The 20,344-nt window shown below is 38.2% G+C and overlaps 1 long non-coding RNA gene across 5 annotated transcripts in view; it reads right to left on the bottom strand.

Annotated features, from left to right (window-relative positions):
* LOC103349641 (uncharacterized) overlaps positions 1 to 20,344 on the bottom strand; it is a 39,604-nt gene that overhangs the window by 10,667 nt on the left and 8,593 nt on the right. For all 5 annotated transcript variants that reach the window (XR_016220289.1, XR_016220290.1, XR_016220285.1 and 2 more), the window contains one exon: positions 12,704 to 12,795. This is a non-coding gene — a long non-coding RNA (uncharacterized LOC103349641). The remainder of the gene's footprint in view (positions 1 to 12,703; positions 12,796 to 20,344) is intronic.

The raw sequence follows: 20,344 nt of genomic DNA, 5'->3' as shown, positions 1-20,344 counted from the left end.
TTCTAAAGGCAATCTAAAGGCAATGTTGAAGTTTGGGAGAAGCCAATTAGGGAAAACAGAAAGGCATTTCCTACATGAATTTAGGACAGACAGACATGAACACATTGACAATCCTACAGGGGGAACTCTCAGTTTTAAGAATCTTAGCTGTGTAATGGGAGTGTCTCCTGCATGCCAAGAGCATTGCCTGCATTAATTTATGCAGTATGGCTCACCCCCCATGAGTATGCAGATGGTTATCTCCAACTCACAGACCAGGAAAGTGATGTTCATAGAAGAAAATGACTCCCCTGGAATTCAAAACTGGACCAGTATGAAGGTAATGGTGCAGAATGTTGAACTTGACCCCACGCTCCACTATGTCAGGAACTGACAGAGTAGGAGGGGTGATGTAAGTCATCTTAGCCTTCAATATCCTTGGCTCAGACTCTAAGCAGAGGTTGGAGCTCTTCAGAATGACATCCTCAACTGCAGATTCATTACATCCCACTGACGGCTTTCATTTCCCGCTCTTCCCATGGCGTGGCTCAGAATAATTATTTTATTCCTCTTTTTTTTTTTAAAAAAAAGCACAATTTTGAGAGCCCTAAAGTAAATGCTATATAATTGGAAAACAGCATAGAATCAAACCCCTCTGTTCTTCTGGAAGTTCTCCAGTCATCTGAAATGAAGTGGCTTTGCTACCAGTTTTTATTGTAATGTTATATGCGATTCTATCTCTCTCCTAAGAGAGTCAGACAACCATCATTTTTCCAACTATGAGTGTAAAAGTGTCCAGTTTCATAAAAATAAAAATTAGGAAAAGGGTGGCTGTCTGTGGAATGATAACTCAAGAAAAAATATCATTCTGTTAAAAAAAATAAAGGTTATAAATTAATCAGCACAGAAAGAATGAAATAAACATAATGAAAGTTTCTGTCTTTTCTCCATGACATCAGTTATATCTTTTGACTGTATATGAATCAGAGTCAACTTCTGGATGATCAACTGAGAGGCTGTTTCCACAACAAAAGCCAAGTTCTGATTTAAAACAAAGAGCCAGAAAGCCGAGATCAAAGCCTGTTGCCTGCTTAGCCCAGGAGCTGGCCCAAGTCTTCAGTTTAGCTTATCCAATGCTCACTTTGCAGTTTTCCCCTCATGAGGACTTGCAACAACATCATGCTTACCTCCTCTTCTGATTATCAATCACCTTGACCAGATGGGCAGCATTTTCCTCCTGCCTTACTGGCTGTCCCTTCTAAGACTCCTTTGATGATTATTCATTCTTTTCCTCTTGGTCGTTAACTGTTGAAATTCCTTCAAGTTCAATCCTAGGCCCTCTTTTCCCAACATTTTTTCTTCACATAATTTCATCAACTCCTATGGTTTTTGTTACAAGTACAATGCTAAGGACTCCTAAGTGCACACATCTAAACCAGAACTTTCTCTGAGTTCCAAGTCCTCATGTCTACAAACCACTATTGTTTATCAACTGGGCACCAAGGACTACACTGAATGCGTACATGAATATTTTTCATTTAATCTTTCAGCTTTCATTCTCTTACATAGTTTATTTTACATTTGTTTCTAAGTTTATATGTGATAACAAATGCATTCTTAAGAAATTTAAACAATTAAAAAGATGAAGAGTAATCTCAGTCTACCAGTTGTTCCCCTTTCTATACCACCACCTCATCCAACCACCACCCCAGCCCACAGGTGTCTACTGTTACTAGACTGCAGTGTCTCTCTAGTCTCTCTCTCTCCTCCCTCTTCTCTCTTTCCTTCCCTTCCCTCCCTGGCCTGGAATATAGTAGGCACTTACATACTTAGGAAATGGAATTCAGTAGGACTCCCAGTAAGTAACCTACTTAATTGGCTCTCAAGTTTCCATCCCCAGAAAATAGAGAGCAGTGCAAGCAGCAGAAGTCTGGGGCCACATTACTTCTTTCAGGCAGGAAGGACTCCTTCCCAGCATGCTCGTCTCTGCAAGAACATTCATAGATTGTTTAAAGAGTTCAAGGAGCTCAGGAAGTGCTCCAGTGGACTGCTTAGGGTACACACTTAATCTCCTGGCCTTCTCCCTTTTTTATCCTCTCGAATGCAAGAGTTGTCAAAGGAAGTCTAAGCATTACAGGGCAGGACTTTGGACATTTTTTCCTACTCTTGCATCTCTGTATATTCCCAAACACTTTGATTGATGCAAGTTTCTAGGATGTGGTTGTAATTGCAGGACAACTCCCAAACAATTCACTTAGTTCATATTCTAATACTGTCTCTTTCTCCACTGGTCCTGCCCACAGTTGGCATTTCTGAACCAGTGGAGAGACAGCTGCAAAATCGACAGGCTACCATCCGCGAACTTCCATCTGGGGTTTCATACACACTCGAGTCTTTGTGGAAAAGTAAAATCTGTTTTTCTCTTGATTTTACTCTTTTCCATTATTTCCTGTGTACAGAAACAAGAGCTGAAAGATCCTTTAGGGTTTTCACTCAAATTAGTACTTCCCAGAAATTCAAGAGTAATTAATGATCTTCCTTTGGTGTTCTGATTAATGGTATTGTCAAAAATTCAAAAGCAGTGGAGGATGGGGTACAGGGCAGAAAGAGGGTAATCCCTATTTAACGATCTGAGAAGGAACTATTAACTGCTCAGAGGGATGGAACTGCTATGATGGTTCTCATTCAACAAAGAAATAGAATTTGAAAAAAAAATGAAGATGATGAGGCCCCCAGTACTTCAGAACAGGAGTTGTCAAGCTTCCTTCATTCTTGGTACTTCTGAATTCCCTGACATCAAACTCCCATCAAATATGTATAAAGCAAGTTCATGCTTTGTCATCTCGGGACCTTTTAAAGTCTAGGGAATAGAAAATGTCCAGGGAGTTGTGATGGTCCAAGTCTGGTCGCTTGGTTGCTGCTGTTGGAGCTTTCTAACGCGTTTGCTTTTGGCTGCTGCTTGTGGGGGCCACAGTGGCCACAGGCTCCATATTTTTTAATGTACCATTAAGAATACAATTGGTCAACTCTTCCCCATCTTTCAACACTCAGTTCAAGTGTTGCCTCTTCAAAAATCAGGAATTTCTCCAAGAATAGTTAAGTGTTAAAGTGGTCAATCCAGTTTTCTCTTATTGTTGCATGCTCATACCAATTTAACTCTGATCACAGGCTGTAAATTTTATTTACATTTCTAACTCATTAAATGATTAGGACTTAAATTTTCCTACATGTTCCTAAATATTCTCAGAACATGCATGAGCGTTAGCTTTGAAACCTTTATTAATTTCTCAACTGTGCAGCAAAACACACTAGACAAGAAAAAACTACTTGAAGTATAGTACTATGTCTGTTGGCAGGGTGTCCCTTGAACCCGTGAACAGGAAGATTATTTTTGGAATAAACGACTGCAAAAATAAACTCAGCTTCTCGATTGGGCCCATTTCTTTCCACCTTTACTCTTACCATATATTCTTTTTAAACACAAAGAATGAGAAATCAGCAGGAATTATGTAATTGTGACAGCTTACCCCTGTTGCCAAATTTTAATACCCCCAATTTAGGCTTGCAGGGTTGATGTAGGGTTTTAATGAGTATTACACAATGCACATAGCTGTGCTTGTTATAGCTCCTGACACATCGTAAATACTGAATAGTACTTGATAGTCATGTTTATGAGTACTAGGAACTTAGCATAGCATTTTGATGTTCTCTGTTACCCTGTCTCTCTGCTCTTACAAAGCTGATATAAAGACACTAACAAAAGGCAGCAGCTAGAGAAAAATTATGGAATAAAAATATCCTAAAAGCTAGGAAACCTATCTTTGAAAAGTAATATCATATTTTATTTATATCAGATTCCCATGCAACTTATCTACTGGAATCTTCATTACCCTCAGATGACATTTCTTAGAAAACCAATGGCCTGATGTATCACTTAGCTTGAAAGACTTATCACCTGCCACTGCTAGGTATATGTTTACAGGGTAGCCTGTTCCAGGCGGAAGCGGCTCTGAAGATGAATATTGCTTAACCAGCTGCTTTCTAACATTAGCAAACTGTCTTTCACATATATATATAGGCATGCAAATATATATATATAGTTATATATATATATAACTATATATGTCAAAGGCACTGACACAATTTCCTAGCCATAGTATTCTAGTTAAAATTAATAAACAAGAGTGCCACAGACCAAACAGCAGCCTTGTGTATATCTGCTTTTCTATCCATGATTCCAAATGGTCCTTTTCTTTCTGCCTTATCCTAAAAAGGCAAAAATCTCTATATCAACTAAAGGCCAAATGTTGAACTTAACAAGCAGAGCAAGTCCATCCTAAGATTTCCATCATGTGTACCAACCGTGATCTCTCCCTGGCTTCCCAATCAGGCACAGTCAATCAATCAACAAATGCATTTGAATCCTGGGAGATGTCACTTTCTCTGACGTTGGTTGAGGTTTGTTAAATGAATCATGGTCCCTGCTTTCAAGAAACTTATGTTCTAGAAGATCAGATAGGCTCAAAAGTTAAAATATTTATACTGAGTAACAAGGATTAGCACACAGTTAATAGTCTGATGCTTACAGATCCAAGAAGAGAGCACCAGAGCACGCTTCCTGAAAGAACTGGCTGACTGATAGCAGACTTAGAGCATACGTAGCAGGAACAAAGCAGGCAACCGGGGGAGAAATCGCATGTGCAGTGGGAGGGAGCCCTGTGATTTGTGCAGACAGCTACTAATACATTTCCCTGGTGTCCTTAGAGCAATCTGTAGGTAGTGGAGAGGAGACAAAGCTGGGAAACAACTCACCTTAGAGTCATGACTGCTTAAGAAAACGAAGCTTTTGGGGGCTGGCACTGTGGCATAGCGGGGTAATTCCCTGGCCTGAGGTGCCGGCATCCCATATGGGCGCCGGTTCTAGTCCCAGCTGCTCCACTTCCAATCCAGCTCTCTGCTATGGCCTGGGAAAGCAGTGGAAGATGGCTCAAGTACTTGGGACCCTGCACCTGTGTGGGAGACCTGGAAGCTCCAGGCTTCAGATTGACCCAGCTCCAGCTGTTGTGGCCATTTTGGGAGTGAACCAGCAGATGAAAGACCTTTCTGTCTTTCCCTCTCTTTGTCTGTAATTCTACCTCTCAAATAAATAAATCAATATTTTTAAAAATAAATAAACTCCAATTTTTCTTCTATTTTATGACCTGGATTAGTAAAAAATCATTGCAATCATGTCATCACTAAAGATTTGGTTGAATTCTCACCTAAACCTATCTGGAGATGGTTATCTTTCATGGGGCTGTCTGTAGTTACCTTGGCTGTGTCTTAAAGCTCACATATTGGGGCGGATGTTTGAAACAGCAGGTAAGAGACCAGCTGGGACACGCTTCATCCTGTATCAAAGGGCCTGGGCTTGAGTTCTGGCTTCACTTCCTGCTAATGTGCGCCTTGAGAAACAAATGTGATGGCTTCAGTAGTTGTGTCCTGGCCACCCACATGGGAGACCTGGATTTGGTTGCTGGCTCCTGACTTCCACCTGACCCACCTGGCTATTGAGAGCATTCAGGAAGAGAACCAGAGAACAGGAGTTGTCTGCCTGCCTGCTTATCTCTCCATCTCTATCTGTCTCTTACCTTTCAAGTGAATCATTTTTTTTTTTTTTTTAAGGAAAAAGCATTTGTTTGTGTAACTTGTCTCCACTAGGCTCAATTTTGGCAATTTGCATTTCTTGTCCAAAAATGTATTTAGGCTTTCAAAGTTATTTCCCTAAACCATGCGAAGTGGTTTTTAAAATATTAATTTTTCTGTTTTCATGTTAATTTCTTATCTGTTTTTTTCTAATTGTATAGGCTTATACTTTCTTCCCTCTTTTTCTTGATCAAACGAGTGTCCTTTTCTTTATTTTGTTTTTCAAAGCACTGATTTTGTTTTTTTTTTCTGTTAGTTTAGTTCTTTTTGATAATTCTTTCCTTCAGCTGACTTTGCTTCATTTCACATTTTCATTTCTAACTTTTTGCATTGGGCTTGTTCTTTATTTTTATTTAATTGTCTTATAGATGTAATATTTAATGCATAAATTTCTAGAGTTTTGAATTTTTATGTTTTTTTGTTTGTCATTAATTTCTAATTTTATTTCATTATAGTAAGCAAATGATCCTGTGTTACATCTAACCTTTAGGTTTCATGGATTTTCCCATGGTTTAAATTATGGGTCAATCTTTGTGAATGTTCTTCATATGTTAGAGATAGATAGACATTTGATTAGGTAGCTATATGTAATTTATTTTCTTCATATAATATAGATGCAGATTTGATTAGCTGGCTATATATAATCTATTTTATTCCATTAAAAGATGCATGTGCATATATTCTTCTATGCCTGATTACAACATGCACATATATACATAATTTATTTAGATTTTCTGTAGGAAGAGTTAGCAAACCACAGTCTGTGATCCAGACTCCTATTTCTGAAAATAAAGATTTATTGTTAAACAGTCATGCCTATGTATTTTTATATTGTTTCTGATGGATTTTTTGTTACAACCTTAAAGTTGCAGTAGGGGCTATATGGCCACAAAAGTAAATATTTACTACTAGACATTTACAAGCAACATTTGCTGATGGTATTCCATATCACCAATAATTTTTAGTCTAATTCATCTGCTTTTGGATTTCAAAAGTGTATTAAAATTCCTAATATTATTGAACTGCTATCTATTTCCCATTCAATCTCATAATATGAGAACTGTTACTGTGTTTAAATATGATTAAGAGAGGGAGGATATGTACAATTTGGGACATGCTCAATCAGACTTGCCCCAAATGGTGGAATTAGATATGTGCCAGGGGATTCCAATACAATCCCATCAAGAGTGCATGTACCAATGCCATCTAACTAGTCCAAGTGATCAATTTCACTTCACAACTGATCACACTGATAGGTCTAAGAGTCAAAGGGATCACACAAATAAGACTAGTGTCTGCCAATACTAACTGATAGAATCAAAAAGGGAGAGAATGATCCAACATGGGAAGTGGGATACACAGCAGACTCACAGAACGGCGGATGTCCCAAATAGCACTCTGGCCTCAGAATCAGCCTTTAAGGCAGATGGATCTGGCTGAAGAGTCCATGAGAGTATTTTAGGCATGGAAAGCCAAGACACTCTGGGGGAAAAAAAAAAAAAAAAACACCTAAATGAAAGATCTCTGCGAGTGAGATCCCAGTGGAAAGAATGGGCCATCAAAGGAGGAGGTACCTTTCTCTGAAGGGAGGAGAGAACTTCCTCTTTGACTATCACCTTGTCAAAATAAGATAGAAGTCAGCGAACTCAAGAGGCTTCCATAGCCTTGGCAACTCATGACTAGAGCCTAGGGAGATTACTGACTCCGTAAACAAGAGTGTCAAATTGTTAAGTCAACAACAGGAGTCACTGTGAACTTACTCCTCATGTGGGATCTCTGTCATTAATGTGTTGCCCAATGTGAATTAATGCTATAACTAGTACTCAAACAGTATTTTACACTTTATGTTCTGTGTGGGTGCAAACTGATGAAATCTTTACTTAATATATACTAAATCGATCTTCTGTATATAAAGATATTTGAAAATGAATCTTGATGTGAATGGAATGGGAGAGGGAGCAGGAGATGGGAGGGCTGCAGGTGGGAGGGAAGTTATGGGGGGAAAAAGCCATTGTAATCCCATTGTAATCCATACACTGTACTTTGGAAATTTATATTTACTAAATAAAAGTTTAAAAAAATATGATTAACATTTTCATTATGAATTTTAGCATTATCTTAATAATATAAAATATATTAAATCTTTATTATTACTTCCTGAAAGATTGAATTTTATGTAATCATATATATTGGCTGCTGCTTTCTTTTTATCTGTACTTGCCTGGTGTATTTGATAATTGTTTTATTTTCAACCATTCTGAATCTCTTTGTATTGGGTGTATTCTAGAGTGTAATTAATATTGCCTATTGCTTCATTTGCCAATCAGAAAATTTTAAAGTAAGCCCCACTTTACTTTTTTGATAATTGATAGTTCGGCTTCAAGTGTGTCCTCCTTTGTTATATGTTATAATACAGTAATATAATGTAATATACATAATATGCTATATAACCCTCACCATTCTCCCCTTGTTTGTTGCTTTCTGTTTGGGCTCTACCATACACAATATTAAGGTGATAGTCTCTTCCTTTCTTTTGCCTGCATCTCACCCAACATTTGCTTTGAAATAATACAAATTTTCTGCCAAATAACAACTATGAAATAATCAGTACATTTATCTAATTTTCATATTTTCCATATTCTTCCCCAATATTTTGATAGTTGTATTTTGAAAGTTGTGTTATTTTTCAGATTATGCAGCCATCACACTTTCTCTCCTATATTATCATCTGGTTGTAATTTCATGTATAAATACGTGTGACCAGTTTTTAAAAGTGCATGGAAATGCATATTATGAAGAAAACATGCAAGGATATCAATATATCAATATTTTTTCACCAAAATTAATGCACCTTTTTAATTCCACTTTTTCACAGTTTTTCAGGTCTTCTTTTATTTAGGGACACATCACTATCATTTATGTCAATTTTTTTCCATTTTTTATTATTGTGTGAAACTGATTCTCGGATACATTCCTCAGGGAAAAATATTTTCCGAGTTACTGTTTGTTTATTACAATTTGTATGCACCTTTTAATCAGAAAGTCATTTTTTTCTGGTATGAAGCCCTTGGCTCCCTTTTTCTGTCATTGAGTATCCCCATTATCTTCTAGCACTAATATCGAAACATTTGATGATATTATATTTCTTTTCTTAGTAACTATCTCCTGTTTTTTCATTTGTTTTCAATTTATATTTCTTTTTCTTTGTCTAGAGGGAAGTCCAGTAATTTTACTATAATATGACTTTCCTCTCTGTGCATATTTTAAATGATATAATTCCATGCCAAATTTCACACACAAGAAATTAAGACGTTCATGATATAATTTATTTTAGTTTCAAACCCATTTTCTTGCATTACACTTTTTGTACTTATTCTTTTTGCCAATGTTTTGCTTTTATTAATTCAGGAATTCCTATTATATGCTTGCTAGACCTTCTTTGCTTATCTTCTTTATATTTAACTTTTTAAAAATTATTTCTCCTTACATTTTTGTTTTCCTTTCCCAAAAAATATTTTCAAAATTTATTTGAAATGCAGAGCTACAGAAGGATAGAGAGAGCTCTTGCATCCACTGGTTTATTCTCCAGGTGGCCACAGCAATCAAGTCTGGGTCAAGCTGAAGCCAGGAACCAGGAACTCAATCCTGGTCACTCATGTGCGTGGCCAAGTACTTGGCTGTCTTTTGTTGCCTCTTTGGGTGAACTAGGAAGCAGCTGGATGAGAAGCAGAGCAGCCAGGACTTGAACCACCAATCTGACATAGAATGTCAGCATCTGAAGTGGCATCATGCTCGCCAATGTTTTCTATAAGGGACGTTTGGAGAAATATTTTGGAAATGTTAATTATCTTTTGATTCCATTTGTTCCCGGAACTTTTTGATGTTCCCTTGTGTTTACGTACAGGTGCCATTTGTAGTGTTATCTATTCTTACATTTGTTAAAATTAAAGTCTATTTCTGAAATGACCTTTTTCTGATTAGTAATTGTTTCCTGACCTCTATCATCTCATATCTGAGTTGTCTTATTTTTATTTATGCTCCTGTTTCATATCACCAATCACTTTCATTTTTAGCTCATTTTGACACATTAGGTTTTTAGGTTATACATTGTGTTTGTTTTCTTTCCAGTTCTAATTATCTATAGGGATGTTAGAATTCTCCTCGTTCTCTTTGCTTCTTTTTTTTTCTTATAATAATTTCACATGGAATCCAACTTAGTTTTTCTTAACTTATAAGACAGATGGGTGCAACATAATAGTTTTCTAGCATCAATAATCTAGAATTCTGCTTTGTAGTTTTAATGAAGTTTTAACATTTATAATCCCCTATTTTCTGACAATGGCCTTGTTTATTCCCCTTCCTCCACATATAAACCTTTTTATATAAAATTTCACAGTCAACTGTTACTCTCACTCTTTTGCCCAATTTGTGTTGTGCTACTTTCGGGCTCATTTAAATTTGTCTTGTCTTTCGAGAGTTTATAGGGCTTTTCTGGTTTTTTTAGACCTTGTCATATTACTTACATTCATCTTCAGAAAGGTGTGTGCAGCATCTTTTCTAATTTCAGATGCTGTTTTCAAGGTGGACTGGAGTAGACTGCAGTAAGCACCAGAGGACTGTAATGAAGTGTTTTTGTTTTCTTCCCTCCTGCTTACATGGAGGTTTTATAATGCCATTATTCACCCTTATCTCCTTTAATTATGGTTTTTTTTTATTGTAGTCATTGCCCTTTATGTCCCAAAGTAACCATACCAATGGTTAATACTATTAAAGAGAGATGAGGAAGACTCAATAATTATGTCACTTGGGGCCAGTGCTGTGGTGTAGCAAGTAAAGCCACCGAATGTGGTGTCAGCATCTCATATGGCCACTGGTTCGAGTCCTGGCTGCTCCACTTCCAATCCAGCTCTCTATTATGGCCTGGGAAAGCAGCAGAAGATGGCCCAAGGCCTTGGGTCCCTGCACCCATGTGGGAGACCCGGAAGAAGCTCCTGGCTTCAGATCAGCGCAGCTCTGGCCGTTGCAGCCAATTGGGGAGTGAACCAGAGGATGGAAGACCTCTCTCTCTCTCTCTGTCTCATGCTCTCTCTCTCTTCCTCTCCTTCTCTCTCTTTGTAACTCTTTCAAGTAAATAAATAAATCTTAAAATTTATGCCACTGAATTTTCCCAAAATCATTTATAACTTTTCAAAGTGAATGCTAAAGGGCCTATCCATAATCACAACAAACAATTACAATTATTTATTAAAGATTCATTTATTTTATTTGAAAGGCAGAGTTACAGAGAAGCAGAGGCAGAGGCAGAGAGAGGTGTTCGATCCTCTGGTTCACTCCCCAGATGGCCACAACAGCCAGAGCTGCACCAAGTTGAAGCCAGGAACTTCTTCCAGGTCTCCCACATGGGTGCAGGGTCCCAAAGACTTGGGCCATCTTCTACTGTTTTCTCAGGCCATAGCAGAGAGCTGGATCAGAAGTGGAGCAGCCAGGACTCAACCGGTGGCCATATGGGGTGCCGGCACTGCAGGCAGCGGCTTTACTTGCTATGCCACAGGGCTGGCCCACAGACCCACAATTTACAATTATAAGGTTGCATACCACTTCTTCCCCATAAATTAATGCTAAATTTGTATTATTTTTTTTTTAATTTTTAAAGTTACAGAGAAGCAGAGGCAGAGGCAGAGAGAGGTGTTCGATCCTCTGGTTCACTCCCTCAGATGGCCACAACAGCCAGAGCTGCACCAAGTTGAAGCCAGGAGCTTCTTCCAGGTTTCCCGTGTGGGTACAGGAACCCAGAGAAGCAGGCAAACAATAGTAGACCTTTAAAGTGTGATCTAACCTGTGTCTCATAGCAAAAATACATATTAAATACAAGACAGCTTTAATAAGTGAGCAAGTCAAACAATGAAATTTATGTCTCACTAAAGGTAGACTTCCAGCAGCAAAGAATTTCCAAGCAGAGCATGGAGGCAGCATTAAGAAATTATTGCTGTTCCACTGATGCACACTGCCCCTTAGAACAACACAGCCACCACAGAGAATTATGTTCTTGTTAGAGAAACGAGCACTGCTTCTCTGGCTTCCACCAAAGGCAAACAAGTGAATAAAAAACACTGATATGTTGGCCAGCACCATTGTGTAGTGGATAAAGCTGCTGCCTGCAGCACCCACATTCCATAAGGGTGCCGGTTCAAGTCCTGGCTGCTCCACTTCCCATCTAGCTCTCTACTATGGCCTGGAAAGCAGTAGAAGATGGCCCAAGTCCTTCGGCCCCTGCACCTGTGTGGGAGACCCAGAAGAAATTCCTGGCTCTTGGCTTGGGATCAGAGCAGCTATGGCTGTTGCGGTCAACTGGGGAGTGGACCAGAGGATGGAAGACCTCTCTCTCTCTCTCTCTCTCTCTCCCTCTCTCTGCCTCTGCCTCTCTGTAACTCTTCCTTTCAAATAAATAAATAAACCTTTAAAAAAGAAGAAGAAGAAGAGCACTGGTATGCTGACAGCCCCATCATCCCCTCCTCTTTATCTTCATAAGAGTGAGCATCAGTCTGAATCCACACTCCTAGGAGACACGTTATAAGTTCATTAGCTACAGCTCAACTAAATTTCCATGTTAACCTCCATTATGTTTGATGACAAAGCTTAATCACCATCTGTATGCTGTGCCCTCTTCTCTCTCATCTTTAGCATTGAGACAAAGTTCAAAATGGTGATTGAGGATGAAGTTGTAGTGCAGTAAGCGATATTCTTCTGGGTCTTAACACCTGCTGTCTCCACCAGTGTGCACTAATCCACTTGTTAAGGCACATGGCACTCAGTTTGATGGCTGCAGGGCTGTAGACAGCCCTCTTTGTGGCTGCTTGGCCAGTTCAGGACTGAGTCTTTGCTACGACTTTTCTAGACTCTCTACTGGAGAGCGTGGGAAGCTCTCTGCTGATTCTTTGCCTAAGCGGCTCTCCAGGATCTCATTGTGATGTGGCCATAATGGATTTCAAGCTCCCCTCTAGTGTCCCCCGGCCCTGGTACTGCCCAGGGAGCGGTGTACCTCTGTGCAGGATGCAGAATCTCTCTCCTCAGCAACAGGCAAGCTTTTCTGACTTCCAAGCAATGTTCCATGAGCTCCAATCACCTATCTAACTGAAAGACAGGAGAGTAAATGGGAAATATTTAAAGAAAAAACATTTCATAAAGATCTCAGAAATACATTCATATCACAGTAATTTCTCTTACCATATCTTATTCTTCTCATAAATTTTTGAACCAAATTCAAAAGATACCTTTTTATTTTGACCTTTTGATTTTGAGATACTTTTAGAACATACGTTTCCTTTCAGTTTATAGTATTCCTAGTGGACTAAAATGCTAAGAAAGTCATATTAGTGCAACACTTCATTAGTAACCCCCTGTCTAGATAAACATTGCCCATACCCTTCTGAGTCTTGGTGCTCATATTCATAGAGTTGACTTTGTAAGTGACCTAAATTGAAAAGGAAAACATAAGCTTATAATTGTACGGTTTTATTACCTCCCTTTGATATTGATATAATCTTAGATTTTAGAACTTTCTTTTTATCTTGAATGGAGATCAGCTTTAGTATCATGGTGAGAGGAAGGGGAGAGGAATGTCTTCCTTCAGTCACCAGTCCATGGGTGTAGTCAAAGCTCATGTCTAGCATTTCCAACACTAGTATATTTTAGTTTGTTAGTTTATGCATCTCTTTCCCTCTCCTACATCCTAAGGCAGAAAAGAGCTGACAGCCCATTAAGAGGCTTTTGTGTAAAATCTCCTCAGGAGAGCAGGCCAAGAGGACTTGAAATATATCTTTTGATATAAGCCACACTTAAAAACTAAGCATGCATCATTTTAAACTTCCATCCCATATATTTCTCCTGACATATTTTGTCATATCAAAAATTCAGATTTCCAGTTCATGAAAATCAATTTAAATATTCAAAAAGCTATAAGGACAGATATTGGCTGTGTGAACCACCCTAGTATGAGGAGAGAAAATATCCCATATTAATATTAATAGGTGATGCAAAAAGAATCAGAAATGGGAATTTCAGTTTTTCTACATCATTTTATTTTTACAAGTCACTCTCAGCATCCCAATTAAGCTTCACATATGAAATATCTGCTAATTGCTTGACTAAAACAACTTCATTAAATTTTTCCATACCATTCCTATAACACAAAATCTATATATTAAATGAAGAGTTCTAATTATACATTCTTCTTGGCAATAAGATAAAGGGTAAGTCTATAATGGTTTCACACAGAATACAGTCAAGTTAACTAAACAAGAAACAAATCATAAAACTCAAGGACTGTCAGGAATTGAAAGAGAAAGAGGCTTTGAAAGAAAAAAAAAATAAACTTTCTGAATAACTACAATATCACGTGTGTGTGTGTGTGTGTGTGTGTGTTACTTCATGCTTCCCAAAATGGGTTAAAATACATCTATTCCAATAGGGAACAGCCAGTTATGTAAATCTGGACTCTTAACATAGCATGCTAACTGAGGCCGTGAGAAAGCATGAGCAGATGGAGAGACCCTTGGGAGAGCTGCTGTAAATAAAAACTCCCGAGGCAGAAAGGACTTTTTCACATAAGGGAAAAATTCAAGCTTTTCCATGAAATGATTTTCTCTTTGTGCATTTAGTTATTTTCATAAAGGGCATAACACAAATTTAACAATGAATTGAGTCCATCGGGATACTTAACTTACAAAGAGATATCCACTTCTATTGTTGAAAATGCAGTAGCGTTGATCATTTTGTAAAGAAAGATGCCCCCTCCCCACTTTCAAAGGGCTAGGTTTAGCCAACTACATTCACCTCTGAATCTAGAGATTCAATTCACCTCAAAGCCACTATGCCAGATATCTCAGCCCCTTTCTAATGGTCCTTCCCAATGGTTAATGCATATCATGCACGATGGAGTTAGAAGAAAGAAAAGATGTGGTTGGATTTTCTCCTATATTTTATTTTTCAATGAATAGCTTTCATCTTTCAGGCTCCTCAACTTTGCCTTCTTTCTGTATTTTACTTCTACATCTGTGTGACTTCTCCAATAAACTCCATATCCTGCTGCTCATGAACTAAACAACCCACTATATATTTACCTGCATATTGCTCCCTGGTTATTGGGACATTGAAGGAAGGATTTGTCCTATTGGAAATGAAAACACTACCAAACACTTAAACAATAACTAATAGTGATTCTTCTTAAGTTATTACAAAACATAGATGAGGACAGAATTCTTCCAAAATCATTTTAAGAGGCCACCATTAACCCAGATACCAAAATGAATAAGGACACACCAAAAATGAGCCAGAGACTAACATCCTTGATGAACATAGTTGTAAATATCTTCCAAAAGGACTAATGAATTGAATCCAACAGAACATTTAAAATATTCTTCATCATGAACGAATGGGATTCATCTCAGGAATGTGAAAATTATTCAAAAATGCAATTCTATAACATGATATATCATGTCAACAGAATGAGGGACAAACTGTATGATCATCTCTAAATATACAGAAAAGGCATTTAAAAATCAACATTCCTTTAGTATTCAAAGCTCTGAACTAGTTCGGTATAGAAATACTTCACCTCAATAGAATGATGGACATATATTACAAGAAGTCAATAGCCCATCATACAGAATGGGAAAAAGCTGTTCTTTCTCTGTACTACCTGGACTAAGACAAGGATGTACATCTTGATTAATTCAACAACAACACAGTACTCAAAGTCCTCAGCAAAGCAATTAGGCAAGAGAAAGAAATAAAGAGTATCCAAACTGGAAAGGAGGAAGTCAATTTACCACTATTTGCAGGTGACATGATCTTAGATACAGAAAACCAAAAGTACTCCATCTAAAATAAAAAAATTGTAACTAATAAAAAAATTGACAGTTACATTATACAAAATCAATGTACAAAAATCAGTAACATCGTTATACACCCATAAAAACTATCTGATAAATAAATCAAGAAAATAATTTCATTTGCAATAGTTACCAAAAAATAGAATAAAATTATCCAAAGAGGGGAAATACCTCTACAATGAAAACTGAAATATTTATGAAAGAAATTGAAGAGGACATATGTATCATCCCATGTTCATGAGTTGGAAAAATCAATATATTTAGAATTTTCCATAATACACAAAGAGATACACAGATTTCCGTAATACACAGATACACAGATGTGCAACCCTATCATAATACCAATAATATTCTTCATATAATTAGAAGAAAAGTCAAAGTTTTTATGATATCATAAAAAACGTAAATGGTCAAGGTAGACTTGAACAAAAAGAACAAAGCAAGAGGCATTACACTACCTGATTTCAAAATATACTACAAAGCTATAGTAATTAAAACAACATGGCATTGGCATAAAAGCAGACATATAGACCAGTGGAACAGAATAGAGGACTTAGAAGTAAACCCATGCATCTACAACAACTAATCTTCAAGAAAAGTGCATGGGGCTGGCGCCATGGCTCACTAGGTTAATCCTCCGCCTGCAGCGCTGGCACTCCTTATGGGAGTCGGGTTCTAGTCCTGGTTGCTCCTCTTCCAGCCTAGCTCTCTGCTGTGGCCCGGGAAGGCAGTGGAGGATGGCTGGGCCCCTGCATCCGCATGGGAGACCACGAGGAAGCACCTGGCTCCCGGCTTCAGATTGGCACAGTGCTGGCCATGGCAGCCATTTCGGGGGTGAACCAACGGAAGGAAGACCTTTCTCTCTGTCTCTCTCTCTCACTAACTCTATCTGTCAAATAAATAAATAAAAAAAAAAGAAAAGTGCTAAGTGCCTGCCGTAGAGAAAGCAGTATTTTCCATAAATTGTCCTGGGCAAATTGGATTTCAAGTGCTGAAGAAGGCAACTATATTCCTATTTCTCATCAGATATACAAATTGATTTGAAATGGATTTCAAAGACCTGACTGTTTGAAATTATTAGAAGGAAACATCAAGGAACCCCTTTAAGACATTGGATAATAACGTAAAAGCACAGGAAATAAAACATAAAAAGGAAAATGGGTTTACAAGAAACTAAAAGCTTCTGCATAGCAAAGAAACAAGAATGAAGAAATAACCTACAGAATGAAAGAAAATATTTTCAAACTATACATCTGACAAGAATATATAAGGAACTGAAAAAACTCACTAGCACACAAAATAAAAGAAAATCTAATCAAAAATAAGCAATAGATATGAAATTTTTCAAAGGAAAAAATACAGACAACAGATAAAGTTTAAAAAACAGCTCACCTTCACTAATCATCAGGGAAATGCAAATGAAAACCACAATGAGGACTACAAAATGATCCAGCAACTCCACTACTGGGTACATATGCAAAGAAAGTGAAATCAGTCCTTCAAAGAGGAATCTGCACACCCTTAATTATTGCAATACTAGACATAATAGCTAAAGAAATGTAAACAACCTAGGTGTCCATCAATCAATGAATGGATAAAGAAAATATGGTAGATGCTCATATACACAATGGAATATTATTCAACCATGAAAATCATGAAATTGTAACAATATAGAAGGAACTGAAAGTTGTTTATTTTAAGTGCAATAGACACAGAAAGATATCTACCACATGAATTTACTTATCTATAGACTCTATAAAAGTTGACGTCCTAGAATTTGAGAGCAGAACAGTGGTTACCGAGGCAGGGGAGAGTGGGGGTGGAGAGAGTTATGAAAGGTTGATTAGGCCAAGTTATAGTTAGGACAAAGAAGTTATGGTGTTCTGTTGCACAGCTGGATGACTATAGATGATGATGGTGTACCGGTTTTAGGAAAAAAATATGTAGAAGAAAGGATTTTGAATGGTTTCACCATACGGAAATGACAAATAATGATAAGTGAGAAGGTAAGTTTTTCTGATTTGAAAGTGACAGGAAGTATAACTACAGTAAAATATTATATGGTAATTCATAAATATGTACAATTTTATATGTCACAATTTAAAAATAAAAATGGAAATATTATCTAAAGCTACTGCAAATAAAAACTATGGTCTTTGCATTCAAGTAAGTTACTGGAATAAACAGAGGGAAGAAAACAAAGGTGTTACTTCGAACAGTGGGAAGAGATGTCTTATCTTCTAAGTGGATCTTGGACAACTGGTTATCCAACCGCAAGACGATTAAGGTCGATGTTTGTTTCACACCAAATGTAAAACTAACTTCAAGATGAATTAAGGACCTATACATAATAATTAAAACCATGATTTTTTTATAAAAAGTTATAATGCTAAAACCTTGCAAGACTGTTTTACCCATTCTTAGTGACTGGGCACACTAAAAAGGAAGGATGATGTATTTAAATACATAAAAATAAGAATTTTGTTTGAAAAAGTAACCATCTTGGAAAAAAAGTTGCAACACGTTACAGAGAAGTGGTTAATATTTCTATTTTATAAGTAACTTTTTAAAAGTGAGAAAAATATAATATTGTGTGAGGATCATGACAGATCTCTGTTTTTTTATATTTTCCTCTTTTTAGAAATAACAGCTTTTGCTGTGGGCATTTGGCCTAGTGGGTAGGCTGTCCACGTCCTATATCAGAGTGCCTGGGTTTGTTTCCTGGTTGTGGCTCCTCTCCCCAGCTTCCTGCCAATGCAAACTCTTTTGGAAGCAGCAGGTGGTGGTTCAAGTAATTTCATTCCTGCCACCTACCTGGGAGACCCAGATGGAGTTCAGGGCTCCAAGCTCCAGGCTGGTCCAGCCCTGGCTGGCTGTTTAAGCCACTTGGAGAGTGAAACAGTAGATGGCAGCTCTCTTTCTTTCTTTGTCTCTGTCTCTGCCTTTCAAGTGAATAATTTTTAAAAGATCCTTTAACATTTAAAAAATAACAGCTTTATTGACATCATTATTCTTTTTTAAGTATACAGTTCATTATGCCATTTATTCTAACATCATTTTCAAACTTCCTTGGACACACACCAAAGGAAGCATAAGGCACTGAACGGCGTCTGCCTTGGCAAACAGAGGCTTCGGGACCGTGTCCTAGGAGCACAGGCAGAGACACAAAGAAGCGTTAGCCTCACAGAAAGTCCAAGAGCCGGAAGCCAGAATAGACTTCACCCAAGCTTCCTGCTGTGTATGTGAGTGCAAATCCCCTTCCCCCGCATGTTTGTTCTTCATCATAGCATCAAACAATATTAAGAAGAAGAACTGTAAGGCTAAGAGTTTCACGTTTCATCTGTAAAGATTCTCTACCTTCTGACAAACTCTCTCTTCCCTTTCTACTCTCCCCCAAATAGACACAGGCATTGAAAAGCAAAAATGGGGCGGGCACTTTCAAGTTGCTGCTTGGGATGCCCGTATGCCTCCCATACAAGGGCACCTGGTTCAAGTCCGGGCTTCACTTCCAGTCCAGCTTCCTGCTAATGTGCACCCTGGAGGCAACAGGTACTGACTCCACTCATTGGGGTCACTGCTACTCACATGGAAGCCCCCAGATTGAATTCCTGGCTCCTGGCTTTGGCCTGACCCAGCTTGGGCATTTGGAGAGTGAATCAGCACAAGAAGTTTTTATTTTTTTCTCTCTCTCTTTAAAATAAATATAAATAAATGAAAAGTAAGTAAAATTAAGAACAGATTAAAAGAATGCCACAGGACACAATTCCAGAGGCACCAATCCTACCCTGCTGGAGTTGAATACTGCACAATTCTGGTCAAATAAGGTGTCTTCAAAAAGTTTGTGGAAAGTGTGTATGTTAAAAACCTGTACATAATTTGCAATTTTTATGCACTGATATAAACATATCAAATTTTAAAATATTAAAAACTGACTTTTGGGGCCATCACTGTGGTGTAGCAGGTAAAGCCACCACCTGCGGTGCCATCACCCCATATGGGCGCCAGTTCAAGTCCCAGCTGTTCCACTTCCGATCCAGCTCTGCTATCGCCTGGAAAAGCAGTAGAAGATGGCCCACATTCTTGGGCCCCTGAACTCACTTGGGAGACCTTGATAAAACTCCTGGATCCTGGCTTCAGATCGGCACATCTCTGGCCATTGCAGCTATTTGGGGAGTGAACCAGAGGATAGAAGACTCTCTCTCTCTTGGCTTCTGCCTCTCTGTAACTCTGCCTTTCAGATAAATAAATAAAACTTTAGAAAGAAAAACCTGATTGTTCTTACCTTCTCTTTTACTGGATATTTCATTGTAGTTTCTCATCCCGAGGATCCAGTTATCAGAAACATCACCTGTGGCTCAGGAGGGCTGGCATTTCCCTCATGGGGAAGAACTCAGGCCTTAAAAACTAGGTTTGGGCCACCACTGTGGTGTAGTGGGCTAAGCCTCTGCAAGCAGTGTTGGCATCCCATATGAGTACTGGCTCAAGTCCCAGCTGCTCCACTTCTGATCCAGCTCTGTGCTATGGCCTGGGAAAGAAGTAGAAGATGGCCCAAGTCCTTGGGCCCCTGCACCCACATGGGAGACTCAGAAGAAGCTCCTGTCTCCTGGCTTCAGAATGACTCAGCTCCAGCCATTGCGGCCATCTGGGGAGTGAACTAGCAGATAGAAGAACTTTCTCTCTATCTCACCCTCTCTCTGTTTATAGCTCTGCCTCTCAAATAAATAAAATAAAACCTTAAAAACAAATAAACAGACTGAGTGCAAGTGGAGGCCTTGCTGACTTCCTGTGTT

Source organism: Oryctolagus cuniculus, chromosome 14 (genome assembly GCF_051225735.1).
Source record: "Oryctolagus cuniculus isolate XC-2025 breed Fujian yellow rabbit chromosome 14, ASM5122573v1, whole genome shotgun sequence".
NCBI classification, from domain to species: Eukaryota; Metazoa; Chordata; class Mammalia; order Lagomorpha; family Leporidae; genus Oryctolagus; species Oryctolagus cuniculus.
Note: the sequence above shows the minus strand (reverse complement) of the source record. Positions and strands in the feature narration are given on the sequence as shown.